The sequence below is a fragment of the Plecotus auritus genome, assembly GCF_963455305.1.
Source record: "Plecotus auritus genome assembly, chromosome: 3".
NCBI classification, from domain to species: domain Eukaryota; kingdom Metazoa; phylum Chordata; class Mammalia; order Chiroptera; family Vespertilionidae; genus Plecotus; species Plecotus auritus.
In genome coordinates, this window is record NC_137772.1 from 107797685 (window position 1) to 107811682 (window position 13998).

The 13998-nt window shown below is 46.5% G+C and overlaps 1 protein-coding gene across 5 annotated transcripts in view; it reads right to left on the reverse strand.

Moving 5' to 3' along the window:
• Positions 1–11833, reverse strand: part of SPART (spartin) — a 71090-nt gene extending 59257 nt beyond the window's left edge. For 2 of the 5 annotated variants that reach the window (XM_080662347.1, XM_080662344.1), the window contains exon 1: positions 11631–11833. The gene's annotated coding sequence lies outside the window, so the exon portion shown is untranslated. Of the gene's footprint in view, positions 1–11615 lie in introns of all 5 variants that reach the window. The other 3 variants (XM_080662343.1, XM_080662346.1, XM_080662345.1) reach the window with 3 other exon arrangements.
• Between the last annotated feature and the right edge of the window lie 2165 nt (positions 11834–13998).

The following is a 13998-nucleotide window of genomic DNA, read 5'->3' on the forward strand; positions in this document are numbered from 1 at the left end:
CTCCCCTCCCATGCAGGCCTGGTCCCCCCCAACTGCCCTCCCCTGCATGCCTCGTCCCCCCCAACTGCCCTCCCCTGCAGGCCAGGTCCCCCCTCAACTGCCCTCCTCTGCAGGGCTGGGTCTGCCCCAACTGTCCTCCCCTGCTGGCCTGGTTGCCCCCAACTGCCCTCTCCTACCATCCCAGTCACCCCTAACAACCCTCCCCTGTCAGACGGGTCACCCCCAATTGCCCTCCCCTGCAGGTCTGCTAGTCCCTAACTGCCGACCCCTGCCCAGCTGGTTGCCCCTAACTTCTCTCCCCTGCTGGCCTCGTTCCCCCCAACTGCTATCCCCTGCAGGCCTGGTCCCCCCAACTGCCCTCCCCTGTAGGCCTGGTCCCCCACAACTGCCTTCCCCTACTGGCCCAGTCACCACTAACTGTCCTCCCCTGCTGTCCTGGTCGCCCCTAACTGCCCTCCACTGCTGGCCTGGTCGCCCCCAACTGCCCTCCCCTGCAGGCCTGGTTCCCCCCATCTGCCCTCCCCTGCAGGCCTTCCCCCCCCCCAACTGTCCTCCTCTGCAGGGCTGGGTCCCCCCCCACTGTCCTCCCATGCTGGCCTGCTCGCCCCCAACTGCCCTCTTCTGCCAGCCCCGTCAACCGTAACAACCTTCCCATCAGCCTGGTTGCCCCCAACTGCCCTCCCCTGCCAGCCTGGTCCCCCCCAACTGCCCTCCCCTGCAGGCCTGGTCCCCCCTAAGTGCCCTCTTCTGCAGGCCTGGGTCACCCCCAACTGCCTTCCCCTGCAGGCCTGGTCTCTCCCAACTGCCCTTCCCTGCTGGCCTGATCGCCCACAACTGCCCTCCCCTGCTGGCATCTTACGGCAACCATCTTGTGTCCACATGGGGGTGGACATCTTGTGCGTTGGAGTAAGGGTCAATTTGCATATTACTCTTTTATTAGATAGGATATGCATAACACATGGACAAAGACAATAGGGTGGTGTAAGCTTGGGACAGGGGCTGGCTGGAGGAGTCAATGCATGGAGGGGAGGGACGCGGAGGGGATGGGACATATGTAATACTTTCAACAATTAAGATTTTAAAAATAAACAAATAAATAACACCTCCTACCCCTCAAAAAAAAGAATCAATCAATTGATCAAAAAAAATTTTTAATTAAGAAAAAAAAGAAAGAGCCCTGACCGGTTTGGCTCAGTGGATAGAGTGTCGGCCTGCGGACTGAAGGGTCCCGGGTTCGATTCCAGTCAAGGGCATGTACCTTGGTTGCGGGCACATCTCCAGTGGGAGGTGTGCAGGAGGCAGCTGATCGATGTTTCTCTCTCATCGATGTTTCTGACACTGTATCCCTCTCCCTTCCTCTCTGTAAAAAATCAATAAAATATATATATATATATATATATATATATATATATATATATATATATATATATTTTTTTTTTTTTTTTTTTTTAAAGAAAGAGTTCTGGCAGCTTGGTACCTCTCCAGAAAGAAGACTGGGAGTGTCTTCTCTGAGGCATCTGATCACCACCCAAAATTAAGAACAAAAAATAATGACACTATCTCCCCCCTCTACCCCTAAAGAAAACTCTCCAGACAACAACCTCCTGAGAGAAGCCACAGTTCCTATATTCTACCCCAGAGAGTCTCCAATTAGCTTTCTAGTGCTTCAATCTTACATATAATTAGATAGCTAAGGATCACAAAATATTTGAGAAAAACATCTAGAAATCAAGAAAAATTAAGAGCAATGCAATTTGGTTGATATGGACAATATATAAGGCAAAGAAACTTCAAAAAAGCCTACCATCTATATCAACATAAAGGAAATACTGCACCCATAAAATAAAAACAGGATACACACACACACACACACACAAAAGACATTCAAATAAATAAAGGAGGCTTAAGAAACTACATATAAAATAGCTGGAAACGCAATAGAGGGATGTGAAGGTGATAAATTACAGAAAATGCCTGGAAAGCAAAGTGGGGAAAAAAAGACAAGGATGAAAAATAGGAAAGGATAAGTTAGAGAGGACCCAGTCTAGGAGATCCAACATCTGATTAAGGAAACCTTAAAAAAACAGACTAGATAAAAAAATAAAAGAGTTGAGGAAACAATACAAAGAATCGCCCAAAACTAGAAAACATGAATTCCCAGATTTAAAAGGATTAATGGTTTGTCAAAGGATAAAAAAAGATCCACACCAAAAGTGCACCATAAATTTCAGAACACTATACTCAAAGGGCCTGTCTTTTAAAAAATGAGAAATAAGATTACTAAGAAACTCCTTAAAAACAATTGAAGTTAGAATAAAATAGTATAATTAATTCAAAATTCTGACTGAAAATAACTTTCAAATGATTGCTTAGATATTACTGAAAGGGTTAATCAAGAAACAGGGCTAACTTAGCAGGAGCTAACAAAAGAAAGCATGTTCTGCAAGCCTAAGCCTTGCACAAACATGCTTCCCTTGAGTGATTATTTTACAGAAATTCCTGAAGACTGTAACTCCTGCACAGCCCCCAGGAAGAAGGATGTCTGGCGCCAGCAGAAGGCCAAGTTGAAACCCCATCTGTAGCTCTCCCTGAGCACATAAAAAGCCTGCTCCCTCCCCATTTGCCACTGATTTCTTTTTTGGAATCAGTCCCCCTGCACCCAGGTGCCTTGAATAAATAGAATTTTGATTACATTGAGCCTTGAGTCTGTTCGGCCCAAACCCAAACCTTTCAATTACATCTTCTATTGCATAGATTCCATGTTTGGTGAAAGGAATCCCAATGCTAATAATGACAGGAGTTCCCAAGATGACAATGATGCAACCAGTTCACACTGGAGTAGAAGAAAGAACTCCAGAGATTTCTTCAAGAAACTAAAATTAATTGATAGACTATCTAATGTGTGTCTAACTGTGAGGACTCAGAGTTTAATCAGTGATCAATCAATTAAGAGGTGTAAAACTAAGGAAATAACTAGGGAAAACAAGATGCTCAGCTAGAAAGAAAAAGGTAATCATAATGTAATGCGTGTTTCAGTTTCAATCTGTGTCATAATAATGTAAATAACGAATCTTGATATAGCCAAAATTATGATACAACCATATTGGGAAGGTGGATGGATACAAAGTTTGTACACATGTGGTATAGGATGAAACTAAAATTTCACCTTTCCTACTAGGAATTACTGGACACTGCCTAAAACTAAAAAATAAAAACTGGCAATAAAAACATCCTGTTTGGAGATGTAAACAGAAAGACCAAAAAATTGGGTAAGAAAATTGATGTAATCTGCCTTTGGGAGGAAGGGGGTAAGTCTGGGTGGTGGGACCTCTGGTTTTCCTTGGAAGCTTTATAAAAATATTTTTTAGCATAATGTGCATAATTTAAAAAAATAATTATGGATTTAAAAAATAGATGCTTTAGGGCAGCTTTGTCTATTCCTATATAATAAAAGGCTAATATTCAAATCGACCGAATGGCGGAATAACCGGTTGCTATGACACGCACTGACCATCAAGGGGCAGATGCTCAACGCAAGAGCTGCCCACTGGTGGTCAGTGCACTCCCATAGGGGGAGCACCGCTCAGCCAGAAGCCAGGCTCACAGCTCTCAAGGGTAGCAGCAGTGGCGGGAGCCTCTCCCACCTCTGCAGCAGTGCTAAGGATGTCCGATTTGCAGCTTAGGCCTGCTCTCCAGGGAGTGGGGACATTCCCCAAGGACTCCTGGACTGCAAGAGGGCACAGGCCAGGCTGAGGGACCCCCCGAGTGCACAAATTTCGTGAACTAGGCCTCAAGTAGAATTATAATGTGGACTACATATGATGTACTTTACATTTTCTAACAGCCACATTAAAAAAGTAAAAAGAGCCCTGAAGGGTCCCAGGTTTGATTCCAGTCAAGGGCATGTACCTTGGTTGTGGGCACATACCCAGTAGGGGGTGTGCAGGAGGCAGCTGATCGATGTTTCTCTCTTATCGATGTTTCTAACTCTCTATCCCTCTCCCTTCCTCTCTGTAAAAAATCAATAAAATATATATTTAAAAAAAGTAAAAAGAAACAGCTGAAATGAACTTCAGTAATAGCATTTTATTTACCAAAATACATCCGAACTACTGTTTCAACATGTTTTCAATATAAAAATTATCACAGAAACTGTGGCCTAGCTTCTGATTAATATAACCATACTTTCTAATGTGAAAAATGAACAAACCTCATAATGCAGCAAATGATAGTCAAGAAAATATATTCAGTTCCCAATTTAGAAAACATTATATACAATTGACCATATACAGACCTACCTTACTTGCCTTACCCCAAAAACCCTATCAAAATTGACAAACCCTCTCCCTGGAATTCTATGCTATTGTGTCATTAGAATACCTCCCATTTCCAAAGATCCCATCCATCCCTTTCTTCCCTCAGAAAACAGGGAATAGAAATTTCGCACTCCACTCACCTTAAGGGTACAAGGAGACTCGGAGTACAGAAAGCAAAAAAAGTAGGCTTTTATGAGCTGATCTGGGAACTTAACCAGCATTATTAGATTTGCCCATTTGATTTAAATAGGGTCTTGAACAACACTGTGACTTAGCACCCATTTTTCTGCTACATGCTACAAGCACACCAGTATTACCAGGCACCATTTACAAAGTGTTTAATGTGTGCTGCTCATCATGCTAGATGTTTGTCTCATTCTTACAAACAACTGGAAGCATTACTACTATTACTACTACTTTGCAAAGAAAAAAAAATGAGGTTTGAAGGCATTGATTGCCCTAAATCACATATTTTTGAAAGATCCTGGAGCTAAGAATTATTTTTACATTTTTTAGAGGATTATAAAAACAGATAGGATATGCAACAGAGATCTTATGTGGCTCACAACACCTCAAATATTTATCTGTAATGTTACAAAAATGTTACTAATCCATTGCTCTAGATTTCAAAGTAAAATAGTCTGATTCCAAAACTAATCCTCTAAATCAGGGTTTCCCAATCTTGGTATGATCGATATTTTGGGCTGCATAAGTCTGTTAACGGAGGCTGTCCTGTTCACTAATCTCTATCTACTAGATGCCCTATGACAACTACAAATTTGCTGCCAAATGTACCCTGGCCAGCAAAACCATCCCTGCTGCTAACCATTGCTCTAAATGGTCTTCAAACCTGGATGTGTGCCCCCTGGAGCACATAAAGACTTTTCAAGGGATTATGTTCCATGTATAATTTTAAGAAAAAGGCTACCAGACTCCTCTACTTCCATTAGTACACTTCACTAAAAATGATCTGTCAGGGAATATGCCTGCAGTCCAGTTACCATGCTGTTATTTTTTTCTCTCCCAGGCTCCTTTCACAATCTTCCCACTTTACAAAAAAAAGTTATCTCTCATCCATTCCTATTTTCTTTACCCCAGGATAGAAAAACTCCCTAGAGTGGAACTGCCCCTCCAAAAAAGTAAAAGGTGTGAAATCAAAGGTTCTTATGACTGATGAAATTTAGATTTAAATCCTAGCTCTAGAAAGCATTCCCTGTCTCTCTCTCTCTCTCTCTCTCTCTCTCTCTCTCTCTCTCTCTTTCTCTCTCTCTTTCTCATATATATATATATATATATATATATATATATATATATATATATCTCCTATCTAATAAAGAGGTAATACGCAAATTGACCGTCACTCCAACACACAAGATGGCCGCCAGAAGATGGCCAGCAGGGGAGGGCAGTTGGTAGAAACCAGGCCTGCAGGGGAGGGAAGTTGGGGAGGAACCAGGCCTGCAGGGGAGGGCAGTTGGGGGAGACCAGGACTGCAGGGGAGGGCAGTTAGGGGTGACCGGGCCGGCAGAGGAGGGCAGTTGGGGGCAACAAGGCCTTCATGGAAGGACAGTTTGGTGGGACCCAGGCCTGCAGGGGAGGGCAGTTGGGGGGGACCAGGTGTGCAGGGGAGGGCAGTTGGGGGGAACCAGGCCTGCAGGGGAGGGCAGTTGGGGGGGACCAGGTGTACAGGGGAGGGCAGTTGGGGGGAACCAGGTCTGCAGGGGAGGGCAGTTGGGGGCAACAAGGCCTTCATGGGAGGACAGTGTGGTGGGACCCAGGCCTGCAGGGGAGGGCAGTTGGGGGGGACCAGGTGTGCAGGGGAGGGCAGTTGGGGGGAACCAGGTCTGCAGGGGAGGGCAGTTGTGGGTGACCAGGCCTGCAGGGGAGGGCAGTTAGGGGTAATTGGGCTGGCAGGACAGTAGTTAGGAGTCAATCAGGCTGGCAGGGGAGTGGTTAGGGAGTTATCAGGCTGGCAGGCAGATGCGGTTAGGGGCAATCAGGCAGGCAGGCAGGTGAATGGTTGGGAGCGAGCAGTCCTGGATTGTGAGAGGGATGTCCGACTGCCTGTTTAGGCTCGATCCCACTAGAATCAGGCCTAAGTGGGCAATCAGACATCCCTCAAGGGTTCCCAGATTGGAGAGGGTGCAGGCTGGGCTGAGGGACACACACACCCCCCCCCCCGGCATGGTTTTCATGCACTGGGCCTCTTTTATTAGATAGGATATAGGGGACCTGAGGCTATGTCCACTGCCTGGCGGGGCTTGACAAGGGTGGGACTCGGGTCCCATCTAAAAGAGGGAATATGCTAACTAACCATCACTCCGTCACAAAGATGGCTGCACCCACAGCTGAGGCCAAGTTCCCATAAGGAACCTTAATGAGCAATCAGCAGGGACCTGAGGCTATGCCCTCCCCAACCCAGCAGGGCTTGACAGGGGACCTCAGGTGCACTTCCCATCCTGGTGCTGGGCTAGGGGACCTCAGGCTGCTCCCCTGGCCCCAGTGCCAGGCCGGGGACCTCAGGCTGCGCCCCCCACCAGGTGGGGCTTGACAGGGGACTTCAGGCTGCACCCCCCACCTGGCAGGACTTGACAGGGGACCTCAAGGTGTGCTTCCTGTCCTGGTACTGGGCTAGGGGACCTCAGACTGCTCCTCCCGCCCAAGTGCCAGGCCAGGGACATCAGGCCGCACCACCCGCCCCAGCACCAGGCCAGAGGACATGAGGCTGCGCCCCCCTGCCTGGCGGGGCTTGACAGGGGACCTCAGGCCACACCCCCTGCCCTGTGGGGCTTGACGGGGGACCCGAGGCTACACCCCCCTGCTGGAGGGGCTTGACAGGGGACCTGAGGCTGTGTCCCCCTCCCGGTGCCGGGCCAGGGGACCTGAGGCTGCAACCCCCCACCTGGCAGGGCTTGACGGGGGACCTCAGGCCATGCCCCCACCCAGCAGGGCTTAACAGGGGACTCAGGCCATGTCCCACACCTGGTGGGGCTTGACAAGGGTGGGACTGGCTGGGTCTGGATCTAGCCCAATGAGGGGTGGTGGTCGGCCGGGTCTGGGTCTCACGTGATTTTGAGGTGCATGTGGGTGGGTGGGGACTTGACTCTGGGTCCCGTGGTGCGCCCCAGATTCTGACAGGAGGAAGGTTTTCATATACATTTTACTAATTTTCTTTCATCTCTGACACTTCTATTATAGAGAAAGGGCAAATAGCAATATTAAATTATATCCTCTAATTAATCCCCCCCTTTTTTTTGGTATAGCAAAGGTGGAGATTTATTGAAGAACAAGTGCAGACTCCCACATGGGGAGAGAGAAAGAGTCCCACAGAATGGACTCCCATGTGGGGAGGGGGAAAGGGTCCCCTAATTAATCCCCTTTTAATGTGCACGAATTTCATGCACTGGGCCACTAGTGTGTGTGTGTGTGTGTATACATATGTATGTGTGTGTGTGTGCGCATATATATATATATATATATATATATATATATATATATATATGACCTAGCCTTTTCCCCTGGATAATCAGCCAGCCCTCAGGAAGCAGAAGGCAGCAGACTAATGGTCACATGGTCACAACCTCTGTAAAGGTATTATCTTTACCTAAATTATTAGAGGCCTGGTGAATGAAATTCGTGCACTTGGGGGCGGGGGGCGGTCCTTCAGCCCAGCCTGAACCCTCTCGCAGTCCAGGAGCCCTCAGGGGATGTCCGACTGACGGCTTAGGCCCGTTCCCCCTAAGCCAGCAGTCGGACATCCTTGGTGGTGCCGCAGAGGCGGGAGAAGCTCCCACCACTGCCGCTGCGCTTGCCAGCTGCCAGTCATAGCGATCAGTAGTTCCACGGTTTGGTCAATTTGCATATTAGCCTTTTATTATATAGAATGTTTAAGCTTCTAAGCCCTAAGGTAGATGATAGACCCCCTGACTACTTTGCCATGAAACCAGATAAAGGTTGTCAGAACTATCCTTGAGACCTGAAAAAATGATTAATCACCCTTACCTTACCTATGATCAATCAGCTCCCAGCACGACCTCCAACCTCTAATCCACTGTGTCTTGTGATTTTGCCCTAAATAATCTATAATGTACAAACCACTGGAGAGTTCTAACTTTTGAGCACTAGCTTCCATCCTCCTGGGTGACACCATCTATATATACAAAAGCCTAAGTGACCATTACAACTGAACGACTGGAACAACCAGTTGACCAGTCGCTATGACATGCACTGACCACCAGGGGGCAGACGCTAAACACAGGAGCTGCCCCCTGGTGCTTAGTGCACTCCCACAGCAGGAGCGCCACTCAGCTGACAGACCCGTCCCAGTGGCCCACCAGCCTGGCGGCAGCCACTTCCTCCCTCAGTAGACCTACAGGTCCAATCTCCGGAGAATGGGCCAGGCACTGATGGACCAGCGCCGCTGGCACAATCCCAACAGCGCCGCTGGCCTCCTGGAAGTCAGCCTTGGGCACCGTAGCCACTTCCCCTCCCTAGACACTCCGCAAGGAAGAAAGGATATAAAAGCGGCCACCAGGTGGCTCCCAACAACAAGTGCGAACCTCAGCAGGACAGATCCGGATCCCCCCGCCAGCAAGGGCATCCCACCGCCTGCCCAGAGGGCCAATCGCATCCCAGCCCCACCCCTCTTCCCCTGGGGACCCCACCATGCACAAATTCATGCACTGGGCCTCTAGTTCATAATAAAATAGCCAACCTTTCTCAGTATTTAGTGTTTGGCTCTGCTAGTGCCAGGTAAACAAACTCTTCCTGTTCAATAACAGTGTCAATTTTCATTTAGGCACTCCAAGTATCCATGTCATTAAGACAGTTAACACTAAACTTTTACTTTTCATATTTAATTATCAAAATCTATCAGGCATTATACTGTTCTGAGCAACTATTACCACTTCTAATAACTCCATCCAGAAGAAAAATAACTCCTAACGTTAAAAAGTCATAAGAAACTTTAAAAACTAGTTTCACTTATATAAATATTTTTATTAAAGGCACATATGACAGAGAATAAAAAGCTTTCAAGCATAAATAAAATATCATGTATATTTAAAATCGATGGTGATGGATATAAAAGTGCAATATTATACTCCTTTGGATACAATTAAGAGTGATGTACCATTTTTATACTATATAAATATTAGTATGTGGGAAAATGCATCCTTTGCAACCACCTAAAAGTAGGATGTAAAATGTTATAAATGAACCTAAACATGTGCAAAAGGGCAATTTTACAAAAATTATTTTGGGGTTCATAAGCAAATTAAAAGAAACCATTCACTACTATACATTGCAATCATAAAATGCACATAATCTCTGGCCCTTAGAAGCACCATACTTTACTACCTTTTATTAAACTCTTTGGATGTACTTGGCACTGTTTTAAGCTTATTTAATTTTTAAATCCTTGGAAGTTAATATCTGATTACAAATACTGAGCAGCTTGCTGCGCAGGACAGAGCTAGTAAATGAGAGACATTCTAAGAGTCAGGTTCCACAGATATTTGACAAGAAAATGAGATAAAATATCTAATTCTAAAGCTAAAGCTGTGACTATGCTTATAAATTAACAGAGTGAGGGAGGGGTGAAGGAAACTTGGGGTGTTTAGTAAAAAGGCATTTGGCTTAAGCCTTAATAGGCAGCAGTTGAAGGCAGAAGGAAGGCATGAGAAAGGAACTCTAGATAGAAGCATTAAATTTTTTAAAATTACCTACACTAATATAATTTTCTCAAATCAAAACCTGGTTCCAGATGCCAACAGTGCATTTAAGTTATTTTTAAGTATATTTTTATTTATTTCAGAGAGCGAGAGAGAGGTAGAATCATTGATCAGCTGCCTCCTAAACGCCCCCATATTGGGGGATCCAGCCATCAACCTGGGCATGTGCCCTGACGAGGGGGGTTGTCCAACCTTGCCTCATGGTTCATAGGTCCACATTCAACCACTGAGCCACACCAGTGGGGCCATTTAAGTTATCTTTTAAATGTCCTAATAAAAAGTAAAATGTATGCTTGTATGCTCCAAACAAGTGTGTGTGTGTTTTAAAAAATATTCAGGAGCAAAGTAAAATTCTGAACAAAACAGTTGGCAAGTTAATTCAGTCCCATAAACATTGAAAGTAGTAACAATCATTCTAAAGGTCAACATCACAAGTAGTCTTTAATAACACAGCATTATCGCCCTACAGTGAGCAGAAGTTGCTCCAACACCCTATCTGGCCCTTTATTCAAAAAAAGAAAAAGGAGAGGGAATTTTTCCCAAATTGCTGTATGCAATTCCCTCCTGTAGCTTCTTACCCCATTCTGGCTGGTTAAATAAGCTATACACAATGACACTTCAGAAAGCCCCACAGATGAGAAGGAACCCACTTAAAAGCTTCCACTTTCAAACAGGTTTCATATAAAATCGCCGCATGATATTTATTTTCAGAAGAGTAGAGCAAATCAAAAACCACCTCTTTATTACTGGGGGCATTCTTATATTACTTTTTGGTAGTGCTATAGGAAATTTCAAAGAAAAACTGTTGAGTTCTTAAATACTTAAGGCCATATTTCAAAGACAACAGTCATTAGGCAACTTCATTAAATTACAACACAATAAAGCCAATCTCAATGATCCTCAAAAGACAAGAGTAAAGCAACTCATTACAATTAGAGAGGCAAACTGGGCCAACCCTCCTGAGGCAGCAATGCTGCTGCGTCACAAACTGGCGCACTCCAAGGGAAACTCTCCAGACACAGAAATGAGGTCGGAGTAATCCTCTGCGGTGCTCAACCCTATAACCCTATTCAGTAACAGTAATGTATTCAAGAGAAAAATCGCGCATTATCCACTCCCAATAACACTGCTGTTGGCTGTTGACCTTTTTGTAAAGAAAGGGTATGAACTCTCAAGAAACTATAAGCGCTGGGTGAAGAATCACTGCTATTTTCGAAGCGAAAGTAAACAGCCGGGGCGGGCAGCAAAAATGGCCAACAGATGCTCCAGGATGACGAGATCCGAGATCCAAGGCCCAAGTGGCGGGGGGCCAGTGCTGTGCGGAGCACGAAGTTTCCATATATATGAGATGGAGGTTAACTAAGAACTTCTCTAACTATATTCTCTCGAAATTGCTCCCTTCACAGAAAACTTCATCTCCAATCCTTGGATAAGGGTATTGGACCTTCCCTACCCTCGTCCTTCCCGTCAGCCCCGCCAGGTCGCAGGACCCAGGGAGCTCACAACACCCGCCCGCCTTGGCCCACGCAGGGCCTAAGGCTTCCCGGCCGGCCGGCCGCCGCCCCACCTGTGCCTTCCAGACCTCTGGCGCTCCTGCGCCGCCCGAAGGGCTCCCCGCCGGGCCGCCGCGGCCTCTGGCTTCCTCAGACACAGCGCTGCTCCGAAGCGTTCACCCAAACCCGTTCCAAGGTTCTCAGCACGCCCAGCGCGTGGGACTCACAAAGCTCCCCAGCCAGGAGCTCCCGAGCGCCCACGTCACGCGGCCTCCCCGCCCCTCCCCTCTCCGCCCCGCCTCTCCCCTCTCCGCCCCGCCTCTCCCCTCTCCGCCCCGCCTCTCCCCTCTCCGCCCCGCCTCTCCCCTCTCCGCCCCGCCCCTCCCCTCTCCGCCCCTCCTCTCCCCTCTCCGCCCCTCCCCTCCCCTCTCCGCCCCTCCCCTCCCCTCTCCGCCCCTCCCCTCCCCTCTCCGCCCCTCCCCTCTCCTCTCCGCCCCTCCCCTCCCCTCTCTTGACCTCTGGGTCTTCGCGCCGCGCTGCAGTCACCAGTCCCCGTGTGTACGTGACGTCCCCTCGGGCGTCTTTCCCAGGGACTGGTCACAGCCCTCCCGCAGCCTATGACCTTGTAAATAGTATATGGAGACTTCACCCAGAGTACCGTATACCCCTGGAGGAAGAAAAGGAGCCAGAACAGAAGGCTTAGAGAACCACGGGCGCCACCCCAACCAGTGTCTCTCCCGGCTTCGTGGATTGCCCTGCACTTGCGCAATCTTTTTCTCCCAGGCAGAACCTGGGGGTCTGGAGGGATGAGGGAAGAGCAGTAGGTGGTAAGAGCTGTGAGGGCTAGAGGCAACCCTGGGCATAGTGCAAGTGGGAGAACAAAGGCTGATTCTCTCAACTGTTCTAGAACCTAATCTTTGTGACTAATGTATGTTACTGGAAGGACAGGAGCCTAGGCTGGCCTGCAGTGTGTGGGTCCTTGAGTTCGTGTAGAAAAGATTTCACAACAGGAGTGCAGGTGGGATTGAGAGTATTAATGCTGGGGAAAGTGAAGCAAAGGAAGAAATTAGGGTAGAAGAAACAACAGGGGAGAGTCGGTGTTGCTCTGCTTTGGTTCTCTAGAAATGTTATAGGAAATAAGTGAGCCCAGGTGGGGCTGCTGTTAGCTCTCTGGGAAGTGAAGGTCATGGTGATGGAAATGAGCCAAGTTAGCTCACTGGAAAGTCTGAAAAAAGGGACCTTGGAGACAAGATCAGGTGGTGAGCCCAGGTGGAGTTGCTGCTAACCACTGCTTCCCTGCTTGGTTGCCAGTCTCCTGGGGACCCTTAGATGTAAAAAGTTCATGCCCCAGGCATAGCATTCTCTGGAGAGAATCCCCATTGAGTTTTTTTCCTGATGGATTTTTTTTTCCCCCCTGCAGGCTAGAATCTTAGGGGAGAGTTTCAATAGAATATTCATCAGCTTTTTAGGTGCATTTTTAACATACTTATGCATTAGAATGAATGTTATAGAGGAGTTTTGGATTATTCTTTGGTCTGTTTTATTTTTATCTTAGGTCTGTGTGGCTTTAAGGAGGTTTTTGTTATTTCTTCCCCATTTTCATCTGTCCTTTAATTTAGTTGGCACAAATGGCATTAATTGGGTCTTTGTTCTCTATTTTCCCAGGCCAGGGTGATTTAAGCTATGTATTCTCTGGTTAGGGAGGAGGATATGAACCATTTGCTCTCAAGTGTCCTTGGTTAGGGAAGGGAAGGTCTTGCAACTCACAAGCTGGCTGCCCAACTGGCTTTTCATTTTCTTGTCTCAGGTTTCCCCATTCCACTTACCCAGGAATTTTCCTAGCTTCTTATTATCTAACCACATATCCAGAGAGAACAATTAACTTCCAAAAGCCCACATACACTGATTAAAGTTTCAGTAGGGTGTATACATGTGTGTGCTAAAAGTCTCTAGCAATATGGTAAAAAAAACATTAAATTACTCACTCCTAAGGATAAATAGCAATTGTGCTAATACCATTGATTATCAAAAGCTGAAAGGGGGGAATCAAAGTGGACATACTCTACCTTTCTTAAAAAGTTCTTTAACATTAGTGAAATACTATAGATGACAGATTTTATATTCTTGACTAGACCTGCCTTAACAAATTTATATGTGTGTGTGTGTAGTGCCTATGCATTTAAGACTAGCTAAGTGACTTGTTTAACTTAATTCCAGATGAATTATTATTCCTCTCAATCAAAATTAATGATTTGGATTGTTGGATGACTACTAGGGGAGGCTTTTTTATTTAAAAGTAGGGGTTAGTTGACAGTTCCCACAAATCTCAGAGAGGTAACAGTCAGTCATCCCAAACAGAAAAACCTATTAGGGAGATATACATTAATACAGAAGTTATCAATGATTTTGCTTTGCTCTTATACCCCCTAAAAGAATTCTGAAAAACTATGATTGTGT